Genomic DNA, 16,893 nt, shown 5'->3' with positions numbered 1-16,893 from the left:
AAAAAAAACAGAAACCATCGGTCATCCTCGTACAGTGAGTTAGAGATGATTATGTTCTGATCCACAACAGTAGAACACACATATCCTCACATATCCCAATACGAAACTGTCCTCCTTTAGAAAATCACCGCACATCCACCTCATCCTTCCACTTTACAATAAATGACTGGTATGGAACTTCCTGTTATGCTGGTTGTTCACATCATCATGTCGTGCCTTCATCTTCATACTTATATACTTGTAATACCTGTTTAAACACAGGAAAACAAATGGTGCACCTAAAAGTTGTTTCTTGGACTACTGTCACAGACTGTACCATGCTGAATGTTTTTTCTGAGTTATACGCTTGTTAAGTTTAATCAAGAAAATTTAATTTCTTTCATTTGTTTCTAAAATGCTGACTTAAGCTTAAAAAGTAACCTAAAGCGTAGTGTTAGAAGTTTTTTGTTCTCCTTTATTACCACATTTTGTGGGTTTAAATCTGTTCGTATGCAAAACAAGCATATGGCAGCTAGGTGGGTTTTTTTTTTACAAGCAATGCAAAAATAAGATATAAGTGAAACTAGAACTTGTCAAAAGCCAGTCATGATGGGGTAAAATGCTTTTCACGCTTACCGAAATATGCAGTCAGAATTTATGACTTGCTCCTCAGTGCCATTTTCCACCTGTCCACCAGATGTCCTCAGATGTTTTTTCACTTTCCACATCCCCTGGATGTTCCACCCATCTACACATCTGTTCCCACTTCCCTCACCTGCTCTGCTGTTGCCTCGCCTTGTCTGCCCACCTCCTTACCTGCATCTGCTTTCCTTGTCAGCTCTGAATATACTTAAAGGTGCAGTGCAATGGATTTGGTTGCATCTAGTGGTGAGATTGAGGTTACTACTCTCATCATCATTATAAAAAATTTAAAGGTCACAATTGGATAATGACACGCATTACCAAAATCATGCTCATTCTTTTCCTCAAGCTTGACGTCAAAAGGCTATGTAGAAATAATCATAAAACAAAGCCTTTAATGTCACTTTTTGAGGCCTTAATTCTTACCTCAACCCAAGTTAATAATGAATTATGGATATTGAGATTCACACGATTCTATGCAACTGCTGTTTCAAATTATTTTGTTTTTTATTAAAGTGCACTGATCAACTTTTTGTTGTTGTTCTTGTTTGCATGTTTTGTAATATTTCAGTAAACATCCAAATCCAGTTTTAGTAAATGAGGAAGTCTTGCCAGATATTAAGTGGTGCAGGCTCTCTCTACATGAAATATTATAAATGTATTCTTCGAGCATACAGGCAATCAAACACATAGGCATATATTGATTTCACCGTCCTCATTAGGGACTTATTTTATTTAGTCAATACATCTGGTAAATACATAACCCATAGAGAGTGTTGAAAAATACTAAGACTGCTGTATCCCAGGTAAACTGGGTCGTCTCAGACGGTTGCTGGTTGGATTCCCCGGCTCCCACGGAGTGCCCGTGCGCAAGATACTGAACTGGAAAAGTAAAATAGAAATGCAAGTCAATTTATCAATATTTTACTTCATCAACTTAATTCATTTTGGCTTATTCTGAATCTGATGCCAGCATTTCATACAAGATGGGACAATTGAGTGCCACGTGTTACGTTATTCCACAGATAATTGGGGTAACTGGTAACAGATGATAGTAATTAGTTTCTGATGACAAACACAAGCTTTGTGGTGATTGTGCAGCCTAAACTGTTATTTAAAAGTAATAATTTGAATTAGAATTAAGCTTATTCACTTTCTTGCTAAGAGTCAGTCTCCTGTCTATATGTTAATTATGAAGCTGTGGCGAGGACACAGTTAACTTGGCTTATTATAAAGACTGTAAACACGAGGAAACAGCTATCCTGAAACTTCTTATTCAATGGACAGGTAGATTTGTATCAATCTTTAACTTACTCTTGCAAGAATGTGAATAAGCAGACTTCCTAAAATGTCAAACTATTATTTCAAGTCACAGTCAACTTAATGATCACTGTGACGTTTCATGTTGGGAACAGAACTTAGAAATGATCATCTTGTTCTTCATCACTAGTTCAGCGATTGTTAGCAGCATGAGATAGAACTGAAATACCTTGTACTCCAGCTAGTCTGTCTCCATCAGGTTCTCCTTGTCAGCTGGAGCCACGTTGCTGCATGGAGAACATAGTATCTGCCTTTAGTAAGTCATTCATAAACAAATGAACAGTGGTGTGAGTACAAGTAAAGGTTCTACATCCTACAGAGCCCCCCTAGGGGGAAGAAAAAAAAATTCTAGGGAAAAAAAATGGATGATTTGTAAACCGTGTGCATGATTTGGTAAATCTTTGCTCTCGGATTCACAATTCGTGCGCCCCTTTTCTCATTGATCAGCTGGATGCACCATGGATACAAGCAACCCAGCCCAGAAAGTCCTATCTTTCTAAATTGAGTTTGCCACATTGATCAATAATCAATAAGGATGATGACAACATTGCCGTTGTGTGCAAGTGCGCATCGTCTCTCTTAATAGGGAGACACACTTGTTTCTGCTACTGGAGTCCATTGCAGGTTATGTTATTAATATGTTCCTCATCAAAGATGAATTATTTCATTATTTGGAAATCTGTGTGAACAGATTAGTAAACCGTGCTGTCTGATTCACAATATGTGCGCACAGTTTTGCTTTTACAAAGCTTTTGCAACCACTATTCAGAAGACAGTAAAACACACTTTCTGTGTTAAATAGATTTTTAAAAAAGACTTAGATCGAGTAATCTTTACCTAATTTTATCTGAAGACTCCCACTCCATGGCAGTTTCTTGATCTTGACAGTTTGGGGGTTGCGATGGTCTCACAGAACTGCATCAGAGAAAGGCAAAGTATAACATAAACAGGTATTTTACTAAAGTACAAATGTCCATGCATTGTGTATGCAAAATGTAGTGCAACCTGACAATAAGACCATATTAACCTTTGAAGGTCTTCACCAGCAGGAGTCACCCCATTGGCAGTCTGGCAATGTAAAGAGCAAAAGCACATGGTGAAAGATACATAAAACTTCTATGTTACATTATTTAAGAGCATATTTGGTTTTTGACTTTCTGGTAGCAAACTCACCCTTAACCAAATGGTACGGATGATCTGAACAGTATAACCACCACACTCGATAGACACCTGCAGTATGAATTCATAAACAGGTAGTGAAAATGGATGTAATATCGTCATAGACGACGACCGCCAGAAATTGTGAAAAAAAATATCCACACACTTGATAGAAATCTGCAAAATCACCGAAAACATATTACGAAATCAAAAATGTATGATGTAATTCCCATATGATGAAACCAAACTGTACTTTTTCACAGCAGATTGCTTAAATTGACATCGGAGTACTCAACAATGCTTACAATGCTAACGTTTCAAACGAACAAACTTCTCTCTGATCAATTCACAAAGTTAATCCACCTCCAAATACAAACACTAAGTTCTCAAACTGCTGTACTTCTACATACTACACCAAATACTTTATGTTTTCAGAGTTTATGTTCAAGTCAGCCTAAAACGTGTAAACTTACATGGTTCCGTATTTGAGGGAGAGCCGCCATTTTTCTCTTTCATCTGCAACTCTGCGCTGGTGACGTGGCGTCACCGTGTTAGTGTTCCATACACTATGAATTCAGTATTGTAATATTTATAATACAACAATGTTGAGAGTCTTAAAAAGCTCTTTAAATAATTACACTAATCACTTTTCTTGCTATGTTATTCGAGCATTATTTTTTATAATTGTTTTTCATTTGAATCAGAGTTTGTAAAACCTTTTCTTCAGTTCAAAAGTTACACGAAATGTGAAAAGTACCTCTGTCCCTACATGAAGAAATACTAAAACTCCCAAATCCCTAATAAGTCTACTTGGACTTATCTTGCTGAAGTTTTCCAGCAGTTTGTTCACAAGACGTCTAACAAGAAGTTAGACCAGTTTGGAGTCTAATTAACACCAAACATACAAAACATCACCATGAAGGACAACTTTTGGGCAAGTTTTGGCAAAATGTAACATACCTCTTTTCCGGGGATCCTTGTACAAAACTTGGTTAGACTTTCTTTTCATCATTGTCATTCTGCTTTGGTCCATTTGTAGTAACGTCTGTACTCAATGGTTGGATATCTCTGTCTGTGTTAACTTCCTCACACCAACAGTATCTTAAGAAATGCTTGCGACAGAAATAATGAGTAATGGCTACTTCTGCATTCCCTCTCTCCATTTTCTGCTTAGATCAGCAAACTTATCAGTTTCAGTTCTCAAGAAAACCCATCCTTTCATAAACTATTAAGGCTTCTATAACTACTTGGTAAATGTTAAAAGAAAAAATGCCCGCAAGGGAATCTACAGAATCTTAACTTTGTCCCCTTTGGATACAGTGTCTTAGATAAGAAGATCAGCAGACTGTCCCCAGTGGCTGACAGGGTAGCTGGTTGCAGATTACTCATGTCTTCCATTACATGTGGTGGAGGATTTTGCAGAATTTGAGAGTTGAATTGTTGCAATTTGACCCACACTATTGAATTAAAGTATTTCTTTCCATGGAGTGAATTTTTCGAGCATGTTCAACTGTGGCCTTTACGAAAGTCTGATTTCAAACCAGACCTTTTGCTTTTCACTTCTGCTTCTGAGTTGTGCAACCAATCAGCCATATATTGCATATATTGTAGTTGACTATAATCACTGTAATAACAAATGTTTCGTTCTCTTCTCTTTCAGCGTGGGATGTAAACTTTATTCGAGTCCTCCTCAGCTGAGCTGTAATGTTAGCTAGCTTGGTTAGGAACCTTTAAATTATCTTTTCACTGTGATAAATATACGTGGTTTTACACAGACAGTTAAAGGTCAGTAAATCTGGTGTTATTAACCCTCATGCCTTGATTTTTACAAATCAGAGCATGAATTTTGATAATTAATCAAATGTTGAGAGTGTAATCACTTGTGACTGTGGATGTGAATGTGGAATTTGAGGGGTTTTTACTTTCATAAAATAAAGGCTCTGAAAGGGTATGACAGGCACCATTTAATGAGTTTAAAATTTCACTAATGTGACACATGTTACAACAGTTATGTTCCACAAAGACGGTTTGAGTTTCATGAGTAACTACATAAATATTACGCAGATTACATAGTATAGCATAGGATAGTAAACTATATTTGTAATCCAGACTGTGCCTTTGAAACAAACGGGGGCCTCACTACCATGAATAGCTTTACCAAAATATAAAGTGTGTTGGATATTCAAAATTAATAACTCTCAAATAGCTTTTCTTCAATTTTTGTCAAAGATTTAGTGTATTTCAGGTTAATGCTTTACGCAATAACTTAGTTGTGGGAATTCACTCACTCACTGTCTCATCTTGTCTTATTAGGAAACTAATACCAACCTAGTGTCTGTATGTTAAAATTGAATGTTTAGCTGACAGTTGGTTTAGCTTAGCACAACAGCTGGAAACAGTGAAACCATTGGCCTTTCAAAGACATTAAATACGCAAGTTTCTCTTGTCATCCATCTTGTAATCCATGTAGATGCCTGGTGGCTGTAGATGCACCCAGTCTTCTCCTTCATCCTCCTCCTCCTGAAGACTGGGAAATATAACAGAAGTTCAGAATGACTTCATACCACTGATCTTATATCCACTGGTATAAAATATATTTTATCTAGCTTTATGAAAACTTAAACACCTTGGACCAAATATAATAATCATAATCAGTAATAAACACTTGGCTTCACAATAAATGTTAGAAATTAAATGGGACTGAATGAATAAAACAAACAAACATGAAAACAAAATTAACAAAGATTAGTTTGCCACTACGTGTCCACAGCTCCTTTTGCTCTGGCACATTATCAAATACTTAACTGTGTAGTGTGAGTTTATTTTACAATTTGGCTTTCTTCCCACAAAAAGAAAAGCAAAATTAAATATTGTCAAAGCAGTAAAAATGCAACACATTTAATTATTAGCCCCCAGGAAAAGCCTCATGTATGACTGTAATTGAAAGACATTCCCTTTTTTTTTTACCTGGCTAGTGAATTGCCATCGGTCTCCAGATCATCACTATCCATGGCAGTGTCCTCATTCTCATAAAGGGCAGGTTGGAAAGGTCGCACAGAACTACATGCACATAGAGATAAATAGATTAGAATAGAATAGTTTTGCCGGTATACAGATATTGGTAAGAATAAAACTAGAGGAAGTCCGCACATTGCATGTGTTAAGCACTTTGAATCGTCTGATTGTTAAATTTGCCTGGTCTTACCTGGCAGGGCGTTGTCCATTATCAGTTGGCTCTATGGCATCCTGGCCATGCGATAAAAACAAAACAAAACATATGCTACATAAAAATGCATTATTTAAAACAATATATATAAATATTTTGACTGTGCCCTTAAAATGTATTGTTATAAAACTTACTTGTTGAGAAGACATGGGGAATGTTTTATCGCCATAGACGACAACACCGTGATCTCCATTAGGATTGCTTTCGCACTGAGTAGGAATCTGTAATATCATCAAAAATGTATTATGAAAATGAAATGTATTAAATAATTCCCATATTATGATACCAAACTGTTCCACTTTAAGAGCAAATTGCTAAGTAAAATATCGCCGAATGGAGGTGTCTGCACAACATACTAAAAGACAACTGCGGCCACAGTTTGTTCGTCATGCTGATGTCTGGCATCAGTATTTGACGACTATATTTCTCCAGAATCACCTTCCCTACCCTCAGCGTGACTACAACTTACAACTGTGTTGTAAAATAACAATTAAATGAAACCTCTAACCCTTTTGACCCTTTAAATGTCGAACTCTTCAATGTGCTAACATGCTAATGCTAACAAAAGGACTCGACTCTGATCAATTCACCAAGTTTTCCACGTCCAAGTACGGACAGTAACATCCCAAACTGCAGTATTTCCACATATAGCAGCAAATACTTGTACAGGTATTTTCATTTCAACCTAAACTATTCAAAACTTACACTTTCTGCTATGTCATTCACCGAACCCATTGTGTGTCTTTCTTCTTCCGCAAGAGACGTATGGTAAGTCGTACCGACGTGGTTTCGTCAAGACCACGTTAGTGTTACGTATTTCATGGGATATTGTGTTAATGTACAGCAATGTTAAGAGTGAAAATTGTCAGACTTTGTTTTTTTATTACACAAGGAAGAATCTCATATTCATGATTTATCCTCTTACATACTATAACATTATTAATATTTAAAATAACACTCAGGAAATGATATTAAAGTACTGTAGTAGTTCACGTTTCCAAGTAGACTTTCCCTATATGCTGATGACATATGATTCAACACGTTCCAGAATGAAGTACATAACACCTCAAAACCTTAAAAAAACAAAACCTTACCACTTTTCTTTCATCGTATTGTTAAACGTTGGTCCTCCATCTCAGCCAAGAAAATGGCTGAGATAATTTACATCCATCCTAGTTTGTTGGAATAGAGGTGCCCAATGTCTTTTAGAGGTCTATGAGAGATATCTTATGAATAATACCATCTAAGTTGTTTCTGAGCCCAAGAAGAGGCAATCTCCTGCCCATGACGAAGAATAAAAATGAAATCTGACTTCTGTCCTTTCCCTTTTGTAAGTTGGACTGCTTCGGTTCTCGCAATTCACTTTGCATTTGCAGAGAAATGAACTGAGGCAGTGCTAACCAAAACCAGACCTGTGGGAGGAGGCGTGTTATACACTTCATGCTCAAGTCCTCTGTCATCTTTTGCAAGGTAGAGCAACCCCAAAAAAAACCACATCTCGGCCAGATACCTCGCTCTTCATCAGCAGATTGTGTGACACCCACATCCTGTTATATTTCAAAATATATTTCACATTCAACTCTCAACATATAAATGAGTCACCACACCTGCAAGTGCTTAAATGTTATACAAGATCCCCACATGATATTGAGGACATTGATCCACAATGACATTTCAAACTTCCAGATAAGAGCAGACAGCCCTGAACATAATTCATAATCATCCAAATACAAGTTCAAGGTCAAATATATGCACAACATCACCATTTTTAGCCTGTTGTTATGAGATGAACCAATTACCTAACTTACAGTTAAGATCTGTGAAGGCTTTACAAACAAGAGAAATCAGTAGCATTTGGGCCAAATAGTCATTAAGAGCAGAGTTTGCAAGTTATATTCATTGGCTCAATTACATGTGATTTTTCAGGGCACATTACTTAGTAGTATTACGGTAGAGAAAGTCATTTTATAATGTCTTCCTGTCACTGAATTCTCCGGTGAATGCAAGACGGGAAGTGACAATTCTCACGAATACTACTAAGTAAAAATATTAAAAGCTTTTTTTTTTAAGTTACATTTCTTTTTATACTTTTATTATTATTTCAACTGCTCATCTTTAAATTTTTAATTTGATTTGTAAGGGTACCCAGCACAGCATTAAACATAAATGCTACCATTAGTTGTACTGTTACAGTGTTAAATAAATGGTGCAGGATTATTAAAAAGTGAAATGTGTGCAGAGATTAAGCTTTATTTAAACATAAAAGTGACCTTGGCTCACTCATATCAGTATGTGCTGTACATACAGTAGTACCTGAACTTCAACTGGTGTTCCAGCAGATGTCAGTAATGCTTATCAAGACAATGCTTTCACATTGTTGAGTATATTTTACAAATTAACAATCAATAATTTCAGTCTAAGTAGCTTTTTCCTGGTGTCTGCACTTTGAGTGTGAGCAGTTTGTACCACATTTCTGGGTTTTGAATGTGACAACTAAGCATTTTGTTTTTTGTTGTTGTTTTTTTTGTTTTTTTAATACTGATAATGCAAAAACATCTTAACCCATAACCTCCCTGTCGACATGGATACTAAAACTGCAGTAATAGCATCGGTGTATTTCAGTATTGTGTTACCATGTTTAAATCAAAAAAGAAAATTAGAATCTATGAAAGCTAGTACATGAGGGAGTTTCCTACCTGGAAGTTTCTGTAAACAAACATTGTGTTTCATTCTAACAATGAACAATGACAAGATGGTTTACCCAATGAAAAGTTTATTGATCAAGACATACAAATCTCTTCTCTTCATATCTCTTCAAACAGGTGGTTAGATGAAGATCCTCTTGCCCCTATTAATAACAGATCACAACATGGTCAATAGAAACCAACAGCCAAAAGGAATACTGAGCACTGTCAAGAATCACAAAATGACATTAAGACTGATCTATCTTTTATTAATTGACTGAAACTACAAATTAATGCCACTGTGGACTTAAAGCATTAAAGTGATCAGCAGTTCCCTAAAAGCACATTGATATTGGTAGACTTATGAGGTCCTGTGGGCACAGGCACAGGGTCATGCTATATCTGTTGAAGTATTACTGTGAAGTATGACAATTTACTCACAAACATATGTGCAGTTTCCATAATGAATTGTAAGAAAGCTTGTGACACTGTAGATATTAGCCTTCCATCACACCAATGTTTATTCTTGTTTATTCTTTTGCACAGTGGAATTGTTGTGGCTGATCGTTTTGAAGAACCTTGTTGGATTCTCTGCCGATCAGCACTTGATGCTAAATGCAAAACGCTCCTTGTTGTTCTTAATGTAATTTTTACTAAAAATCATGTCAATCGTGTCCTGGTGTGTGCTGGATAATTGATTTTTTTTAATAATCTGAGGTATTACGTTCTTAATATGGTTTCCATACTAGAGTTTTCTTTGTAGCTCGCTAGCTGGCCAGTTCGTTAGTTAATTAGTTAACAAGTTTCTGAAAACAAACAGAAGCTTTTTGTTGATTGTGTAGCCTAAATTGTTGCTTTAAAGCAATTTGACATTTTGGGAAATAAGCTTATTCACTTTTGTGCCAAAACTCACTGTCTTGTCTGTATGTTAAATATGAAGCTGTAGCCAGGAGATAACTAGTTTAGCTTAGCCTAAAGACTGGAAACAGGGGGGGGGGGGGGGGGGGGGGGGGGGAAACAGCAAGCTTGGCTGTGTCTGCCAAGTAAATACATGACCTTTTTGATCCGTGCAAAAATCAGTGCAGCAGCTGCTTGCCGTCATATTTAACGGACAGTTAAAAGTTAAAAATACACTATTCTATAAGGTCACAGTTAATTAAGTGATCATTCTATGTGGGGAAAGAGAGAGCTTCGATATGATAATGTTCATGACCATTTGTTCATCATGAGTCATCAGCCTGAGATAAAACTGAAATACCTTTGCAGAATGAGGATTTTCTTAGTCTATCTCCATCGGGATCTCCTCCTCGGTGGTGGAGTTAGACGGTGCCACATTGCTGCATGGAGAACATCTGCCATTAATAAGCCATTCATAAACAAATAAGTAGTGGTGTTCAGACCCTTTAAGTAAAAACTAATACTATTTAATAATACCACATGATGAAAGTTCTGCAGGCAAAACCTTATCAAGTAAAAGTACAGAAATATTTTCAGCTAAATTTACTTAAAGGCAGAATGAGCTGGATTTGTTGGTTATGGTTTGTAAACATTCAAAGTTGGCCCCCTCTTAAGCAGCTCAATGGCTCCTCTTGGATGTGTACTTACAGCCCGACACCGGCTGCCGTTTGGCCGGATATACATCCACTGGAAGACAGCAGACTCAAAGAAGTAGAGTCCTTCACCTACTTGGGGAGCGTCATTACCAAGCAAGGAGGTACAGATGCAGAGGTCAAAGCAAGACTAGGCAAGGCAAGGACAGCCTTTCTACAGCTCCGTAACACCTGCCATCCCAGAGGTATACAGCGACAATGTAAAATCAGTGCTGCTCTATGGTGCTGTGACCTGGGGAATGACGAAGATGACAATCAATAAGGTGCAAAGCTTCATCAACAACTGCCTCAGAAGAAAACGTAATATCCGCTGGCCAGACAAAATCAGTAACAACGATCTATGGATGAGGACACAACAATTACCACCAGCAGACAAAACTGGAAGAACAAGAAGATGGGGATGGATCGTACATAAACCACGAAAACACAACCAGACAAGCTTTGACATGGAACCCTCGAGGGAAGAGGAAAAGAGGCAGGTCAAAAAACACCTGGCGACGGGATCTTCAAGCAGACATCAAGGAGCTGGGATACAAATGGCATCACAGAAAAAAACAGCAAATGAATGAGAAGAGCCACACACATCTAATGGGTCATAAGTGATGATTGAGAGGGATCATTTTGTATGAATCTACACATTGCTTTTTAGGAAAATCCTTGTCATTCTGCCTTTAAAGTATCAAATTTCTTTTCTGCAGATAAATAGTCCCTCCCAGTGTGTAACTATTAGATCTATGTTTTTGGATCAATATTGCTGCTGCATTGATGTGCATGTCACATTTTATCGCTGTAGATGTTTTGGTTAAGCAGCAATGCATCATATATCTATAAGATAAGATGTTTTGTAATTAATGTATTTATAAACATCAATCTTGTATTATTTGCTTCACTGTTAATCTGTTGACTGTTAACATTACTCTGTAAAATTACTCAAATCTTGTAAATCACTCTGTTACGATGGTAGAGAGCTTAGTTGTCGATTACTTTTTACCTCATCATCTGTGAAGACTCCCACTCCATGTCACTATCGTCCCAACTGGGAGATTGGAATGGTCAAAAGAGTCAAGCAAAGTACAACATTAACAGGTAATAACACTTAACAGATATTGAGTGAAAATGTTATTAAAGTGAAATGTTCAAATATTGCATGTGCAAAGTGTAGTGCACCTGATAATAAAGATATATTAACCTGAAAGGGTCATTGTGGTCACCAGAGGCCGACTCATCATTGGGATCCTGGCCATGTAAGGAGCAAAAACATGTAATGAAAGACCCCTCAAAGTTATATTACATTTCTTACAAACCATATCTTTGTGCTTGATAGGGTGGGAGCCAGGTCTAGCTAACACATTTCTGGCAAAATGATGTAAATGTAATTTTAAGGTACTAGAATTGCAATTGTCATATAAGAATGACATTTAGCGAGGAGTATCCAGAAATAAAGGGGAAAGTAGCAATACAAGGTTCTGGGCTTGCTGCCATTCTATTTTAAAACATCGCCCACAACATTCCTTAAAAGATGAAAACAGTTACTGCCCACTTGACAAATTCTGATAAAAAATGTCTATTTTCCAGCACTATGGTGATTATCAATGCCTCACTTGTAGCTTCCCAAGTTAATAAGCCCAAGATGACACAAAAATACACTTGTTGTGGCTAAAATTCTTCACTATACCTCAAATCAGAGAAAACATAATTTTCATTGTTGGTATGTATCAGGTGTATCAGGTTTAAGAGTAGTCAACAACCATTTAACAATGATTACATTAATTAATAAACTGATACTCAACAATACTTAGCATGATTTAAGATAATCTCTTGGAGCCACAGACTTGCAGATTATGCCTGCTACTTTGCAAGTTGGATTTAATTTTTCATACAGTTCGTGCACACGCGTTGTATAAGGTGTCTTTGGGATGTGCTATGCAACTTTCTAATATTTCAGATTGACCACATTGAATGAGGTATATGTTGCTTTACCCTCCACAAAGGATGTAAGCCAGTTACGGCATTCTTTGTAAAGGTAAGCTAAGTCTTCATTCACTTCTGATTGAAGGGCTAGGGTTAGGGTTAGCATTGCGACACAGACAAATGTTTGTGTTAAAAGCTTGTTTTTCATATCATGGATTGCAGTAAATTCACCCAGTGGATCAGCCCTAGAAAAGCACAATTACTGTGCCGTTTCAGCCATGCAAAATGCAGTTTTCCAGAGGTGACTGGGGCGGTGGATGATCTTCATCATCTTGTCGTCTCTTTGGCATCTCGATTGGTTTTAATACTGCAGCAATGCAACCATATGAAAATCAATATATTCATCTATATTTTATTATTGTATGACCAAATGGCCGGAGTTGGTGGTGCTCATTATCAACTTGTGATGGCCCGAGGTATAGGCAACACGAAGTTATAGTGAAAAAAAGGTAGCAGAATACACCCTGGCTGAGGGCTGCACCTAGCCCCCGGCCGATAAAACTAGCCAGTAGAACACTTACCTCGAGTGAAAGGATAAGTTCATTGTGAACACTGATCCCACCAGCGTCAACAGATATCTGCAATTTTATTAAAAATATATTACCATAGTACTAAACCAAACCTTTCCAGTGTAACAAGGAAGTTATGAATGTAAGTTTTTCTAACTGAGCAAGCTAACCATGCTAATGACGACAGCTCTTCGATCCAATTAGTTAACATGAATTTTCCCTGCTGTTGACAAAATTGAATCAGAAACTTTACTTTTTTACCTTATCGTCATCTCTTGTACATGTTTAATATGTTTGTTAAGCAAAGCTTTCTTACTTTCAAATGAACCTTCATGTTGTTTGCTGAAGGATTTCTGGGTGTGGCAAAGTGTTCCTGTACGTCATACGTCATTCATTACGTAGTGCTTCTCTAAAAATTCTTAATATCTAGAACATAGCACATATACAAATGTTTTTAATATAGTTTGCAGCCAAGTCAGTGATGGGTATGTTTATTATCATTCATTCTGGGTGATTAAAAAGGGCCTGAACATCATTTGTTCCCATCTACCGAGCATCAGTGATATCTCTGAAGTGAGGTGTCTGCACAGACGCCAAAGGATACTTATATCCCTTTCATACTGGCCAAAAAACCCACTTATTCCCACTGACATCTTATTTTTGTGTGAAAATATTAATGTATATTATTGGGATTTACTCCCGGGTCAAATAACCCTGTAGACACAGGTATTTCACACCGCTGGTTCGGCTTGACTGTGATGTGAGCACAATATCTGGATGGACACTTTATCTCTTTTTCCAGACCAATGCTATGACTTGTGTTGAAGTTAGGGCCTTTGGCTTGTTAATATCTTTCCATCCGTCTCAGTGTTCAGTCGGCGCTGAGTTTTATATAGAGACTGAAGTTGAAGATATTTACAAAGTAACCATTCTATGAAGCTTCAATGTGTAATGAGTCAGCTTCCTGATCAGTACTGCACATGTGCAACTCATCAGAGAGCGTAAAGAAGTGAGATGTCTCACTCCTCAACAACTTTGTTAAAAAAATGATGTGTTTAATTCAGAATATTATAAGACTTTTTAACACAAGTTCAAGTGAGATGTCTCACTCCTCAACAACTTTGTTAAAAAAAATGATGTGTTTAATTCAGAATATTATAAGACTTTTTAACACAAGTTCAAGTCTTCTGGATGTATTCTGATGAAGTATACGATCTGCTGCTTTCTCAAGGAGTTCATTGCCAATTATAAGCGGATTTACCTGTGTTTAACAAACATACATATACAATTATTTATTGTAAAAGTGGTATTAATCATGGCAGTTCGGTTCATGCTCAGCCCGCCATTGTATAAAGTAGTGTGTTTTTATAGTTTTTCTTATCTAGCACAAATAATGATTTACAAAATAAATAAATTAATAATTATTTACTTTTAAAATAACAAAAACTATTATCTCTAAAGCACATTTTCAATTAGACTTTCCCTCTATGCTGATGACATACAATTCAACACGTATTCCTGAATAAAGTACATAAAATTGTTCCTCATCACCCAAAAACCTAAAAAAATAAAATAAAATAAACTTCACCTCTTTTCTTGAGCACAGTACGTGGGCTCCAGACTTTTCCTCTCTTCAAGTTGGTAAATGTTTGTTCTCCATCTCGGCTGAGAAAAACAGATAAATAACATCCATTCTTGTTGGTGTAGTAGAGATGCCTAATAGAAGTCTACTAGAGTTAACTTCTTATAACTTTATACCACCAAGTTGATGACCTCCAGTTGACATGAGGCAATCTCCCTGCTTGTGGTGAACAAAAATGAAAGCTGATTTCTGTGCACTCTCTTTTGTATGTCACAGATGAGAGGGTTTGGTCTGTGTCTGTTCACAAGGAAAATCTCCACTGAAGAGAAAGACATTCAAACTTCAAGTTGATTAAAGTTTGTGGTTTGATGTGGCTCACAATGACACTTAAGACGTGACTTAGACTTCCGGTTGATGTGCTCTAGTCACACGTTTTTTACACACAAAACTAATTTGTGACCTTTTTTAGGTGCAACAACCACATGTTGTTTGTGCTGTGGTCAACCTTCGAGAAGACATGAACAAACAGTGCGCCTTTTCAAGTTTATGAAGAAACAGACCACTGCTGTCATCTTCCTGTTAAGGACAGCTGTGTATAATCCTAATTTTCCCTCGCTATTTTTGGTAAATAATCAAATTTTGTAAATGTTATATTCTTTAAAAGCGTAATCCATTTTTTAAAATATAATTACTTGATTGGCTAATCAAATTAACATTGTACAGATAGAAGGAAAAATGTCCACCTTGAAAAATGACAGGAGTATGGGTGATACAGGGCTGAAGGATTTTTAAACTATAATTATACAAAATTAATCTGCGATTATGTTCTATGAATTTAACTTCTGGCTTCTATTTGTAGTCTCAACAGTTTGTACCGAGCATCACAACAAAAAAATTGTTTATATGAAATAATTTATTGATTCAATGTTTTTTTAAACCAGTCAGAGAAAAGTCAATTTCTGATTAAATCTTACTAGTTATTGACAGAAAATAAGTTCTTCAGCTCATATTAATTAGTGGTATAACAATAATAAAAAAACCAAAAACAGATCTAATGGCATTCATATGTGGCATCATGTTAATGGATAACAAGTAAAGAAAAGTTTTGTCAAAGGTATTTACAATCTGTGCAGCATACTGCCCAATTATGATAAGAATGAAAACTGCTGATAAATGACATCTGACAATGTGATCAAAAGTGTCATAGTTAGTATAATGTAATCTGTAAAACCGTCACAGCTATAGTGATTTGAAAATGTTCTACAGACTGAAATTCAGAGGGCAGCAATGCATGAAAAATGCGAAACGCACAGTAAGTCTGATTTCTTCGTGTCAAGTGTAGATTTGATTAAAGCTCTCACACAAGCACACAGCCAACACTGAAACCCATTCAGGATGTTTAAATGACATTAAAAACTCTTACCATTTTTTAAAATTCATCACAATACTTACTACTTGTCACATTTGTTCTAAAGTAAACCAATGACACTAATGAAATGTTTATGAAGCTAAAGGTTAGGATGTATAAAAAAGTCTCTCTTTTTACAAGCCCATAAACTGCCCCTTCCGGCATGTTGTGGGCTCTCTGTGGCCATTTATTAAAGAAAAATATCCTGGTGAGTTTTACTGAAACCTTGCTGCAAGTCTTATCCAATAATTAAAATTGTAATGCCTTCGTATTCATCTAAACTATTGCATTAAACTCTGTTGTTTCATCTGCACATTTGCAAAATGTGGTTTTTAACCCACATCCTGCGATGTGACAAAGTTAACTTGTCATGTTTCATTGTCAATGTCATTTTACCAATCCTGTGTTGTAAAATGACATCTAAGTGAACTTTTGAAATATAAATTAAAGTCCCTTTATTCTACAGATGAAAAAAACTGTCAACATACAAAGGAATCACAACACAAGCAAGTGTTTAAATATGTTATATAAGATGCTCAATATCAAGGAAATTCACATTCACCCAAAATGACACTCCACACTTACAGATAACAGTAGACACCCAACCTAACTAGCTGATGGCAGCTACCACAGTTTTCCACTTAAAAGTGCTCATTTTCTAATTAATTTATTTTATTTTAAACCTTAAACAATGAAACATACTGTATATGTGTGTGTGTGTGTGTGTGTGTGTGTGTGTGTGTGTATGTGTGTGTTTAAATGACATTGACTCTCTCCTGTACGTGAGAATATGTACTGTATGTG

The 16,893-nt window shown here is 36.4% G+C and overlaps 1 long non-coding RNA gene across 1 annotated transcript; it reads right to left on the bottom strand.

Moving 5' to 3' along the window:
- Positions 1-1,321: 1,321 nt before the first annotated feature.
- On the bottom strand, positions 1,322-4,142 carry LOC141018378 (uncharacterized). The gene is made up of 6 exons (XR_012180719.1): positions 4,060-4,142; positions 3,115-3,171; positions 2,969-3,009; positions 2,779-2,856; positions 2,111-2,168; positions 1,322-1,503 (listed from the first exon to the last, which is right to left on the bottom strand). It is a non-coding gene; the product is annotated as an uncharacterized lncRNA (long non-coding RNA).
- Positions 4,143-16,893: the final 12,751 nt, after the last annotated feature.

Source organism: Pagrus major, chromosome 22, assembly GCF_040436345.1.
Source record: "Pagrus major chromosome 22, Pma_NU_1.0".
Classification (NCBI taxonomy): Eukaryota; Metazoa; Chordata; class Actinopteri; order Spariformes; family Sparidae; genus Pagrus; species Pagrus major.
This window is presented reverse-complemented; position numbering and strand designations above follow the sequence as displayed.